Source organism: Juglans microcarpa x Juglans regia, chromosome 3S (assembly GCF_004785595.1).
Source record: "Juglans microcarpa x Juglans regia isolate MS1-56 chromosome 3S, Jm3101_v1.0, whole genome shotgun sequence".
NCBI classification, from domain to species: Eukaryota; Viridiplantae; Streptophyta; class Magnoliopsida; order Fagales; family Juglandaceae; genus Juglans; species Juglans microcarpa x Juglans regia.
In genome coordinates this window covers 232,078-245,845 of record NC_054599.1, presented here as the reverse complement: position 1 = coordinate 245,845, position 13,768 = coordinate 232,078, and positions in this window count along the sequence as shown.

Below are 13,768 nucleotides of genomic sequence, written 5' to 3'. Positions count from 1 at the left end.
CAATTTCTTGTGTTATTGGGAACTTTAAAATCGAGAAAGCTTTACTAGACCTTGGTGCTAGTCTTAATCTTCTACCTTACTCGGTATATGAGCAATTGGGTCTTGGTGAGCTTAAGCCCACTAAGGTAACACTCCACATTGCTGACCGTTCAATGAAAATATCGAGAGAGATAGTTGAGGATGTGTTAGTGCATGTAGGCAAATTTTACTTCCTAGTGGACTTTATTGTTTTGGACACAAAACCTGTCTTTGACGTTTGCACTCAAATTCCTATAATTTTAGGCTGGTCATTTCTTGCAACCTTGAATGCTTTAATAAATTGTATGAGTGGTGTGATGATAATTTCTTTTGGCAACATGACTTTGGAGTTGAATATTTTAATATTTGTAAACAACCTGGTGATGATGATGATGTGCATGAAGTGAATTGATTCAAACTCTTGTTCAAAATCAATTTGATTTGTCAATTTTTTCTAACCCTCTAGAGACCAGTTTGGTTCATTATGAAAATTTTGATGATGATTATGTGCTTGCTTCTACGAACTTTTTGCTAGAATCCATTCCTATAATAGATACTAATAAGTGGAGGGCACGTTTTAAGGAGTTACCACCTTGTGATGTTGTGCCTTTCCCCTCAAGTGTCCAAACACCAAAACTTGACTTGAAACTTCTACCTGCTAAACTCAAATATGCATTTTTAGGCCAAGCAGAGACATTACCAGTTGTCATCTCCTCAAAACTCGATAAAATTTAGGAAAAGAAATTAATTGATGTTCTCATTGAACACAAAGATGCAATAGGATGGACCGTAGCTGATATCAAAGGAATCGGTCCTTTAATTTGTACCCACCAAATATATTTAGAGGACAATGCTAAGCCCTCCAGAGAGATGCAACATAGACTCAACCCCAACATGAGAGAGGTTGTTAGAGCAGAGGTGTTGAAACTTCTAGATGTAAGGATCATCTACCCTATTTCTGACAACAAATGGGTTAGTCCTACACAGGTGGTACCTACAATATCTGGTATGACTGTAGTTAAGAATGCAGAAAATGAGTTGATCCCAACTAAAGCTACTACTAGTTGGCGTGCGTGCATTGACTACAGAAAGATAAATTTAGTTATTAGAAATGATCACTTTCCTTTACCATTCATGGATCAAATCCTTAAACGGGTAGCTGGCCATAAAATTTATTGCTTCCTAGATGGTTATTTTGGATATAACCAAATTGAGATTGCTCTTGAAGATCAAGAAAAGACAACTTTTACATGTCCATTTGGTACCTTTGCATATCGAAGTATGCCATTTGGACTTTGTAATGCTCCTGCTACATTTCAAAGATGCATGATGAGCATATTCAGTGACATGGTAGAGCGTTTTGTTGAAATATTCATGAATATTTTTTCTATTTTTGGTGATTCATTTGATGAATGTTTGACTCATTTAGAAAAAGTATTGATTAGATGCCAAGAAAAGAATTTGATTTTGAACTGGGAAAAGTGTCATTTTATGATTACTCAAGGTATCAAAGTTGACAAAGTCAAGATTAAATTAATTACTAATTTTCCCATCCCAAAGAGCATTAAGGATGTCAGATCTTTTCTAGGTCATGCATGATTTTACAGGAGGTTCATTAAAGACTTCAGTACAATTTCTAAACCTTTGTGCAATTTATTGTCAAAGGAAAATTCTTTTGCGTGGACTGAGGATTGTGCGATAGCTTTTACAAAGCTAAAAGGTATGTTGATTTCAATCTCAATTATGCAATCACTAGATTGGAAGTTGCCATTTGAAATTATGTGTGATGCAAGTGATTATGCAGTTGGAGCTATGTTGGGCCAACATAGGGAAAAAAAAAAGCAGTGTTATTTATTATGCAAGTAGAACTTTAAATAGTGCTCAAATGAATTATTCAACACCTAAAAAAGAGCTACTTTCAGTAATTTTTGCACCTGACAAATTTCGTTCTTACTTGATTGGGTCCCAAATTGTCATTTTTACTGATCATGCAGCTTTGAAATACCTTTTAGCTAAAAAAGATGCAAAGCCCAGGTTGCTTAGATGGATCATTTTGCTGTAAGAATTTGATTTCACAATTAAAGACAAAAAATCAGTTGAGAATGTTGTTGATCATTGTCTAGACTTGTTTTTTTAGATTCCATGGAGACAGTTCCTATTAAAGACACATTTCCAGATGAGCAACTTCTTGGTATATCTCAAATGCCTTGGTATGCTGACATTGCGAATTTTCTTGTTACAAATGAAATTCCTCACTGTTGGACTCAACAAGGATGGAAGAAATTTTTTGTAGAGGTACGAAAATTCTTTTGGGATGATCCGTATCTGTTTAAATATTGCCCATATCAGATAATTAGAAGATGCGTGCTGGATAGTGAATTCCAAGGTGTAATATCTTTTTGTCACTCTGGAGCATGTGGTGGCCATTTCTCTAGTAAGAAAATAGCCTTTAAAATTTTACAATGTGATTTTATTGGCCTACTCTTTTCAAGGACATCCATGAATTTTGTAAAGCATGTGAACGTTGTCAAAAATTGGGAGGAATTACCTGCCGAAATATGATGCCATTAAATCCAATTTTGGTTATTGAAATATTCGATTGTTGGGGCATTGATTTCATGAAACCCTTTCCAATCGCTTTTGGCAACCTCTACATTTTGGTAGCTGTTGATTATGTGTCCAAATGGATTGAGGCAATTCCATGTAGACAAAATGATCATAAAATTGTGCTGAAATTTTTGAAAGAAAATATTTTGTCTAGGTTTGAAACACCTCAGGTCATTATCAGTGATGGGGGTAAACATTTTTGTAATAAGCCTTTCGAGGCCTTAATGCGGAAATGTGGTATTACTCATAAGATTGCTACCCCTTATCACCCACAAACAAGTGGCCAAGTTGAAATATCCAATCGGGAGATTAAAAAGATTTTAGCAAAGACGGTTAACCCAAATCGCAAAGATTGGTCTTTACGACTAACTAATGCTCTTTGGGCATACTGTACTGCTGTTAAAATCCTGATTGGTATGTCCCCATATAGACTTATTTTTGAAAAAACTTGTCACTTGCCTGTGGAATTGGAACACAAAGCTTATTGGACAATCAAGCAATTTAATTTTGATATGGACAAAGCTTGCTCTCTTCGTAAGTTTCAACTTAATGAATTAGAGGATATCACGAATGAAGCTTACGACAACTCTCGTGTTTACAAGGAAAAAATGAAGATTTTTCATGATAAAAATATTTTTCGAAAGTCCTTTGAACCTTCCCAAAAGGTTTTGTTGTATAATTCAAGGCTCCATTTGTTTCCTAGCAAGCTTCGATCTCGATGGACTGGTCTCTTTGTTGTAAAAACTGTTTATCCTTATGGGACTATTGAGATAGAAAATCCAAAGAATGGTAATATTTTTAAAGTCAATGGATAGAGGTTGAAACTATTTTTGGGTGATTTTACTCCAGAGATTGAATCCACTGCTCTCGAGGATCTTATCAGAATTAATTTCTTTCCTCAAGTTTTTATTTATTTATTCATTTATTTATTCATTATTATTTTTCATTAACCTTATTTCTTTTTTTTTTCCTTCCTTTGTTTTTGTGTTTTCTAAATTTGACAGAAATCTACTTCTTATGTGCACTCAATTATCTCAGGCGATTTCTTTCCTGTTTTATGTGGTGTTGATCATGGTTTAATTCATGCCTTTATAGAATATCTCATCATATTTGCTTAACATTGAGGACAATGTCACATGTAGTTAGGGTGTGGGTTTCTGTTGAAAATATGCTAGTTACTTATTTATTCGTCTCCACCAGTCTTTGATTTATGTTAAAAAAAAAAAAAAGGGATTCCCTGTCATGATGAAGTGATACCGACATGCGATAGCACAATGATCGCAAGTGTTCGCTTTGGCAGAGTAGTTGTCTTGCCTGTTATCCCATTTGTTTGGCAGTATTTCTTTAGGGATATTGAGTCTAAGAAAACTCGTTTTTGAACGAGTCATTTCTTTTCTGTTCTTACATTGTTTGTTTTATCAGATTTATTTCAAATATATATTCATTTTTTTAGCATGTGTTTATTCGCTGTTCTACTTGTAAAAAAAAAAAAAGTTCAGTCGTTTGAATTTTATCTATGTTTTTTTTTAAGTTTCATGTCTTAGGTGAGAGATAGATTGCGTAAAGTTGCAGCAACAAATAAAATAAAATAAAAAAAGAAGAAGAAGAAAAAGAAGATTTGTGAATGGAATAAAACTAAAAACTAATTTTATAGAGAAGAAAATGAGAACAAAACAAATGAAGCCAAAAAAAATAAAAAATAAAAATAAAATAAAATAACTCAGATTGTCCCTATGTTTTTCGTAAATGCTGGACCTCTGCTGTTAACTGCTGATGTTGGCTTTGTATTTGTTCTTTCTCTTGTTCCAGCTCTGTTATTCGTGGTTACATGTTTTGAGCGTACCAGTTCACACATTTCTTCAACTGCTTATTTTCTTGTTTTAATATTTAATTTTTTTACTTTTATTAGCAAGCCTTTGTTGCAACTTAGAAATTTGATCTTTAAGTTCATCTACCTCACTCACCTGTGACAGTAATCTCCGGGACATGGTTGTAACAGTAGCAACATATTAGGCACCGAGCATTCTCGATCCTGAAACAACCTCAGCATTGGACCGGGTAGAAAAATGTATCTCTACTCCGATCATGGCGTTGATAACATCAGGATAGAAGAAAATGGTTGAGGCGTAACAAGTACCTGATTCAAATCAAGAATATTATTAACAGAATGTTGCTCGGCCATTTGAGAGATTGAGAGAAGTTGTGAGAATTGAGAGAAATGTGAGAAATGTAGAGAACTTGTTCTGTATTTCGAAGGGTGAAAATGGTCCCTTATATAGAGACCCAGACCATTCAAGGCTCTACGAAAACTGATCTAGGCGGGACCCAGGGCAGAGCTTAAGGCTCCAAAGCGTTGTCAGTCGAGCTTTACAGCACAAATCAATGACCTTAGATTCCACGATTTACAGTAGTTGTCGGACTCCGGGATTTACGAGAATTGTCGGGTTTCAGGTTTTAGGGCAATTGGATGAAAATTTTCGCATGAATTTTTTTTACCCTTAGCATTTCACACTTGGTCAGGAAGTTCTTCTTTACAACTCTCGCATACATATTTGAATGATGTTTCTGCGTCTCTTTGTTTATTTAAGTATTGTTTCTATTATTACGTCTCTTTCTTTATTTTTTGTGTTAATATTTCTTTTATTGCTTATCTTTTCTTTATTAGTGTGTGCGCACTAGATTACAAAATTTTTGTCTTAATGCGATATGCATTGTTATACACATGATTGACACACACTCTATTTATATCATTTTGTGAAATTTGAATATCTTGGTGGAGTGGTTGAGCGGAATTATTTTTATGAAGATTTATTTTCAAACCTGAGCATAGAGCATAGTTTCTGATGCATCATATTTTGTTTGATGTGTGACTTGAAACATCGGGATGCTATATTTATTAAGATAGACTTGGCATAATTTATATATAATGAAGGAAAAATCTTGAAGGACATTTTACACATGCTTATACTTGTAGTGTACTTCATTACTGTTTATTGATTTAACACAAGAAAAGTAAACTGCAGGACTACTGAGCCTTTACAAAAAAAAATTACAGATCTGCCTTAGTGGTAAGGGCGAACTTTGGAATGTGTGGGTTAAGTGCACGGTCTTGGGTTCGATTCCCCACTATTTGAATCCTTTTGAAATAATAATAATAATAAAGGATGAAGCGTATGGAGCTTTCCTAAGTAAAAGGTTAGAAACGGTTACTCAAAACTTTGGGGGTTGAGTATTCAACTTTTAAACAAAGTTGGCGTGAAAATTACTAATCCCTTTGGCTTTGAGGTAGTTAGAATCAGCAATGATTAATCTCAAAGTTGAAAAATCCTAGAATAAATCATATCCAGTAATGAAGAACAGTTTACCTACACACATATGAGTTCTGAGACATTTTCCTTATTTCTTTGTGAAAGATTGTTGAGACAGCCTTGGTGGATATAACTCTTGTTGAGTAGTCATGTGTCGCATTTTGTGAGAATTCATTATTGTGTTTGATTGCTTTTGTTTGGATCTCGAACTTTATGCAATATTCATCTTAATTAATTTTTATTATTTTGCTCAGAGACTATCAAAATTCTAGTTGAGGGATGTGATTGAGCTACATTATTGTATATTTTATACATTTAAAATCAATATATTTTTAATTGTTTTATTATTTTATTATTAGTTTTAGATTAAAAAAATGATTAAGAGGCATAAATCCGAGTTGTGATTTAAATTGATTAATAGCATAATTTATGTTTAATTTTATGACTTGTGACTTAATTGGATAATATTTCTTCACATGCGCAACACACTTTTAATATTTTATTCTTCATTTTTTGTCTAGTTTTATTTTTTTGTCTTTAATTATTTATTTATTTTCTTTATTTAGTTTTATTTTGTCTTTAATTATTTATTTGTTTTTGTTTTTGTTTTTGTCTAGTGTCCATACATGGCAGCACCTCCACCTCGCTGCCATCGTTCATACACAACCACACGTAGTGCACCTCTAAAAGAATAAGACGTGAATATGGAAAATGCTCTCGTGCCTATGTCAGCGAGAGGTGGTGCCTTTATATATATTTGACCATATAACAGAGTATACAAATATGGAAACAATCAGTCCTAGAGTAATAAATTTACAACGGCTAATTTACATCAGAGTAATATGTTGAGGCATTACACAAGGAAAGCTTCCTAACTAATATTGTAGATCCCGTAAGACTTGCTACAAATTGATTCAGTCAACATAAGTGCAGATTGCGCAAAGTATGGTGTAGAGTGATTTAGTCTTTGTTGTCAACATGATTCTCGGCTATTTCCTTTACACACCCCTGCAAGCTCAGTGTGGAGGCACACACGTCGTGCTTGGATCGAAGAAGTCCGAATCTTGGTGAGGCTAATGGTTTAGTCAGTCCATCGGCTAGCTGATCTTTGCTTGAAATAAATCGAACTTCCAGCGTCTTTTGTTGAACTTTTTCTCGGATAAAGTGGTAGTCTATTTTAACATGTTTTGTACGTGCATGGAAGACCGAGTTGGCAGTGAGATATGTGGCCCCGATATTGTCGCACCGAAGTATAGGCTTTCGAGATAGAAAAATCCCAAGTTCACACATGAGTGACTGTAACCAAAGTGTCTCGAATGTGGCATGTGCAACTGCTCGACACTCAGCTTCAGTGCTTGATCGGGCCACAGTTGATTGTTTCTTTCAGCTCCATGAGACTAAGTTGTCACCAAAATAAATGCAAAAACCAGATGTTGACTTCCGATCATTTGCGCATCCAGCCCAATCAGCATCGGAGTAAATGAGAAGTTGAGTCGAGGAGCTGGGCCGAATGAGAAGTCCATAGTTGATGGTGAATTTTAGATACCGTAGAATCCATTTCACTGCAGTCTAGTGTTCCTTAGTTAGTTTGTGCATGAATTGGCAAGCCTTGTTGACTGCAAAAGAAATGTCAGGGCGTGTCAATGAGAGATACTGTAGGCCACCCACAACACTCCTGTAATTTGAGGGATCTTCATATGGTGCACTCGAGAAGAGTGAATGCTTTTGTGAGGAAGACATTGGGGTCGACACCGGCTTTACTTTAAGCATTTTGGTGCGTTGAAGTAAGTTGTAAATGTACTGACTTTGTGTCAAAAGAAGGCCCTCAGCCACTTGATGAGCTTTAATACCCAAAAAAAAGCTTAGACCGCCTAAGTCTTTCACGACAAATTCGGTGCTGAGGTTCGAAATGAGTTGTGAAATTGCCTTTGCACTTGAGCCAGTAATTAGGATGTCGTCGACATAGACTAAGACAAACAATGTAGTCGAACCTTGTTTGTAGATGAAGAGTGATGTGTCGAAGGTGGAGTTTAGGAAGCCAAGAGATAGAAGGTGTTCTTGCAACCGATGGTACAAAGCCCGTGGGGCTTGTTTTAGTCCGTACAATGCTTTGTGTAGCCGACATCTATGATTGGGAAAACTAGGATGCACATAACCAACGGGTTGGTACATGTATACCTCCTCAGATAAATTCCCATGAAGGAAGGCATTTTAGATGTCTATTTGATAGATTGGCCATTGTTTGGAGATAGCACAACTCAACACTAGGCGGATGGTGGTGGGCTTCACCACGGGGTTGAAAGTGTCGTCGAAGTCAACGCCTTGTTGTTGGTGATAGCCTTTGGCAACCAGTCGGGCCTTCCGGCATTCCAGAGAACTGTCGGACTTGCATTTAGATTTAAAAAGCCATCTGGAGTCGAGTATATTCATGCCTGGTTTTGCAGGTACTAGGGACCAAGTGCCATTTTTCATAAGGGTAGTAAATTCCGCATCCATGGCTGCCTGCCATTCACTGTGTTTACAAGCCTCTTTGTAGCAAGATGGAGACTCCGAAACACTACCTGCAACAAGAAAGGATTGTGGCAGCGGGAACCGAACCGTGCCGTCAGTGTATGTCTTTGGTTTGACAATGTTGTTCTTAGAGCAAGTTCTCATTTGATGAGGATGAGGATCAGAGTGTACTGTAGCAGCGACATCTTCTAGAGACGAAGTAGTAGGGGCAAATTTATGGTGGGCAGGGATGAGGTTATAAGGACCTCTGAAGAAGAGGACATAGACGGAGATGAAGGTGAGAATAGCATGTCGTGTGAGTGAGGGGGTGACGTTGGGAGATTATGGGAAGACGACGTCGTTGTGTTTAGTGGATTGGAGGAGACATAATGATTATTTTGAGGGGGTGAGGACGTGTCGTGTGGGAATAGAGGGAATGGAAGGGTAACGATGGGGCTAGACATGAGAGTGTGCAGATTCGGCATGATTTGTGTGCTTGCAAAGGGAAACGTGTGTTCGTCGAAGATAACATGCCGAGATACAAAAAATTTTCCACTGGTTGTATCAAGGCATTTGAAGCCACAGTGCATATTACTAAAGCCAATGAATACACACATTTTTGACCGAAAATCAAGTTTGTGGCGTTCAAAAGGGTGGAGATAAAGGCAACATGCACAACCAAAAATTTTTAGAGTTGAAAAATCAGGTGCATGCTTGCAGAGTTTTTCAAAATGGGAGATTCTAAGAGGAGTTGTGGGAAGCCGATTAATGAGGTAAGTGGCCATAAGAAAAGCGTCATCCCAATAGGTGTGAGGGACACTACTATGAGACAAAAGAGATAGACCGGTTTCAACTACATGATGGTGTTTCCATTCAACGGACCCGTTTTGTTGTGATGTATGAGGGCAGGTAATCCGGTGTTGGATACCAATTTATGCAAAGTATTTGTTAAGAGGACGATACTTTCCACCCCAGTCGGTTTGCACAGATTTTATTTTGCAATTAAATTGTCGTTCCACAAGTTTTTGGAAAGAACAAAATATTTGCAGGACATGAGATTTGTTTGGGATTGGATATAACCATATAAATTTGCTAAAGTGATAAACAAATGACACATAGTATTTATTTCTATTGGTAGACATCATGGGAGATGGACCCCAAACATCAGAGAAAATTAACTCAAGAGGTGAATTTGAAATTGATTGAGAATTAGAAAAAGGAAGGTGATGACTCTTTCCTTGTTGACATGTGGAACATACACCCGCAATTTTATTTGATGAAATAGGTAAGAAAAACTTAGAGACAAGATGACGGACAATTTGATAAGAGGGGTGGCCCATTCGGCAATGCCACTCATCAAGAGGAGCACGTTGAGACAGGTATGTTTGATGAGATCTGATGGGAGTGATGGAGGGCGGAAATGTGTAGAGCCCGTCTTTAGTTTTGCCTTGCAAAAGAATTTTCCCCGTTGCCTCGTCCTTCACCAAAAGAAGAAAAGGAGTGAAACTCAAAATACACGTTATTGTCACTTGTAAATTGACTCACAGAAATTAAAATTTTTTTTTTTATATGTGGTACATGCAATAACCGATTTAAATAAAATGAGTGAGTTGGTGTAGAGAGAGTAGTAGAACCAATGTTTTTGATAGGCAAACCTGCCCTGTCGCCTACATGAATTTGATCAGTTCCATTGTAAGGCTTAGAAGTCACCATGAGATTGCTGAAATCATTTGTGAGGTGATTTGTGGAGCCGGTATCTGGGTACCAATTAACATCTGTAGTCGAGGATTGTGAGGTCAAGTATGCTACCATATTGGGAGGTATACCTTGATAGGCATGATCGAAATGATAATGGCATTGTATTGCAGTGTGGCCATTTTTGCCACATACTTGACATGTGGGTCTCGGATTGGAGAAGTGTTGCGATGAGCCACCTCGTCCAAGGTTGCTACGTCCCCGTCCTCTGTAATTGGAGTTGGAACTTTGTTGTGAGGGACGTTATTGAGAGTGAAATTTCTCACCATGAGAACGGTTGTCATTGCGGGTAGCAACATTCACCGAGCCAACTGTTACTTCTAAAGTAGATTGTTGTTGTTCAATCCATAACTCAAAAGCAAGGAGATGGTTAAGCATCTCTACAAAGGACATTTTATCAATTTGAGTGGAAATGGAAGTAATAATTGCATCATATGAGGAATCAAGACCTCCGAGGAGGTAAGCTGTGAATTCATGGCTTTGAAAAGGTTGTCCAATGGCAACCAAATTGTCCGAATAGGACTTCATATTTTGAAAATAATCTGAAATGGACAAGTTAGCATTTTTTTGTGGAAGCCAAGAATTGCTGAGTTTGGATGGCTCGGGTGGATGAGTGGGATGTAAACATTTTTTTAAATGCAACCCAGACTTCTCTAGCAATAGAGAGTCCTACCATTTGTGCCAAGATGCCTTCAGACAATGAAGACACTAGAGTGCTAAGAACAACCTAGTCTTGATCATACCAGGTGATGTACTTGGGATTAGGAATTGAGAGTGGAGCAGTGGCGGCAGTTTCAGCTTTAGGGTTGAGAATAGTTGGTGAGGGACTGGATATTGTGCCATCAACGAAGCCAAATAAGTGTTGGCCACGAAGATAAGGGATGATTTGTGTTTTCCATAGGAGTAATTGTCTTTTGTGAGCTTGACAGTAACGAGGCTATGGATGCTAATGAGATTGATTGAGTTGGAAGGGGGGGAGGCCATATCTCTGGATCGTGAGAAAAAAAAAATGACAGGGGTCACGATTAAGCTCTTGATACCATAAAAGAACAAGACATGAATATGAAAAATGCTCTCGTGCCTATGTTTGCGAGAGGTGGTGCCTTTATATATATTTGTCCATATAATAGAGTGTACAAATATGGAAACAATCTGTCCTAGAGTAATAAATTTACAACAGCTAATTTACATCAAAGTAATATGTTGAGGCATTACACAAGGAAAGCTTCCTAACTAATATTGCAAATCCCATAAGACTTGTTGCAAATTGATTTAGTCAACATAAGTGTAGATTGCGCAAAGTATGGTGCAGAGTGATTTAGTCTTTGCTGTCAACATGATTCTCGGCTATTTCCTTTACAACCTCCACCCATTACCTCCACACTGCATCCACACGAAGCCGTGAACCTCCTGTGCATCACCACCTCGCTGCCACCCTTCATCCACAACCACACGCTACACCTCCATGCTCCTTTGCACTTTGGCAGCACCACTGCACCTTCACATAAACTTCTGCAGTGCATCACCATGCACGGCCAAGAACCACTCAACTCCACGCTGCATAGCAACACGTTGAAACCATGCACTGCAACTCAGCCTCTCCACAATCGTGAGCCACGCATGCACTGCACCATTACCATGCACGGCCTCCAATAGCAGCACCATTCCTCCGCACGTCCACAGCGCACTGCACCTTCAGATGAGCTAACGTAAACCTCCGCCAGTTCCTCCATCTTCACGTAAACCTCCGCCAAGTTCATCCACTGCCACCATATGTTAAGCCTCTGCACAACCCACATACACATCAATAACATGCTCCTGCACAAACTGCAATCCTCCTCCGCAGCACCACTGAACTGTCTAGCCGTGCCCAGCCTCCTTCAGCGGTAGCATCAATCCATGTTGTCGTAGAAAAATCCACAGTGCACCTCTTCCCACTGAAGCTCTATGCACAGTGCAGCTGCAACTCTCCACCAGCCATGAGCTCTTCCTCTGGTTTTCTTCCACAAAACAGAGCAACTGCAGTGGTAGCTATTGTGAATATTCTGAAATGTTTTGTAAACTAGAGAATATGTAAAATAACAACAATTTAGAAAGATAGAGCCCGGTATTGAGGCACGTTGTAATAGACGCTTTCCTTAGAGTAGATTCCACCACCTCCAATTTTAAACATGCACTAGGCTTCTTGACAGTCTACTCCTAAGATACAACAACATTGGTTCCCGTTAATCTCCTCGTCGGTGCACACAAAAGGAGATCCTTGAACTCGATATAAAATAGCCAAAACCCAAAGAAAGAAAGACAAGGAAGGAGGAAGTGCTTCTCTAATTTTTATAGAGAATTTGGAGTTAATGAATTTGTGGGTGAGATTTCCTATTTATAGAAAATGAAAGGGCACTTGTGAAAATTCACATCACATAAATGAGATGGTACTTGTGAAAAGTCACAACTTATATAAATGAAATGGTATTTGTGAAAAGTCACAACTAAAATGAAGGATTACTTTTGAGAAGTCACAACTTCTCAAATATTAGATAATACATTGAAAATGTTTCTAATTCACCAAAGGACACGATTCTTTGTTTGGTTAGGAAGCGGTTAAGGCTCATATCTCCAAGAGGCACACATTGGTTCAAGTTACCAAGACAAATTTTCATTTAAATCTAGACAACCAAACCGATATATTGAACAATGGTAATGGTTCACATTATTTTCACTTTACATCAAATATTTTAATCATTTCTAAGTTTAAAAACCAATAATCTCCCATCTGATTAAAATATTTTAAAGAACATAATAGAATACAATTTTCTTTGGACTAAGTACTATGCATCAATAGAGGTAGCTTGCGGCTTTGAACATTTACCTAGTGTTAGCAAGTTTCCATCTGAAGATCCATGGTGAACGAAGTCTTGAACCAGAATCTTTTAACTCAGGTTTCTTCACACCACACACATAGTACATCATATATTAGGTTCCTTTCAAGATGGTGCATAAAGGCCGTGCACCGTATCTTGGATTCATGAGCGCTCTAGGGATTAGCCCAATTACCATAGACTGCGGCCCCACAGTCACACTCACATAGGTGAGTCACTTGCAATTCAATACCTTGCCTTAGTCTTGGACTCATTCAAAACATTTTTCTTTTCCTTTACCATTGCATTTGTAGCACTCACACCCTAGGGATAAACCTATAATAATATTTTAATAGTGCTATCCAGTCACTCAAATAGTTTGTTCTTCCCATTGAACCTTCTTCTTGGGATCTCCAGTCAGGAAGGTTGAGTTGCTGCTACCGGTGACCTAATTAATGGGCTTTAGTCCCATCCCCCTTCATGTACGTATAACCTTCGACTTTGCCAGTCCTTTCGTCAAAGGATCCGATAGGTTATCTTCTGACTTTACATATTCTAAAGTCAGGTATCAATTCTGTATCAGGTATCTTATCGTAGAATGTCTGATACTCAAATGTCTCCTCTTATGATTAAAGTGTTTATTATTACAAACACTTATCATAGCCTGATTCTCACAAAGAATAGAAATAGATGGCATTGGTTTTTTAACTAGTGAAATTTCTGATAATAAATTCT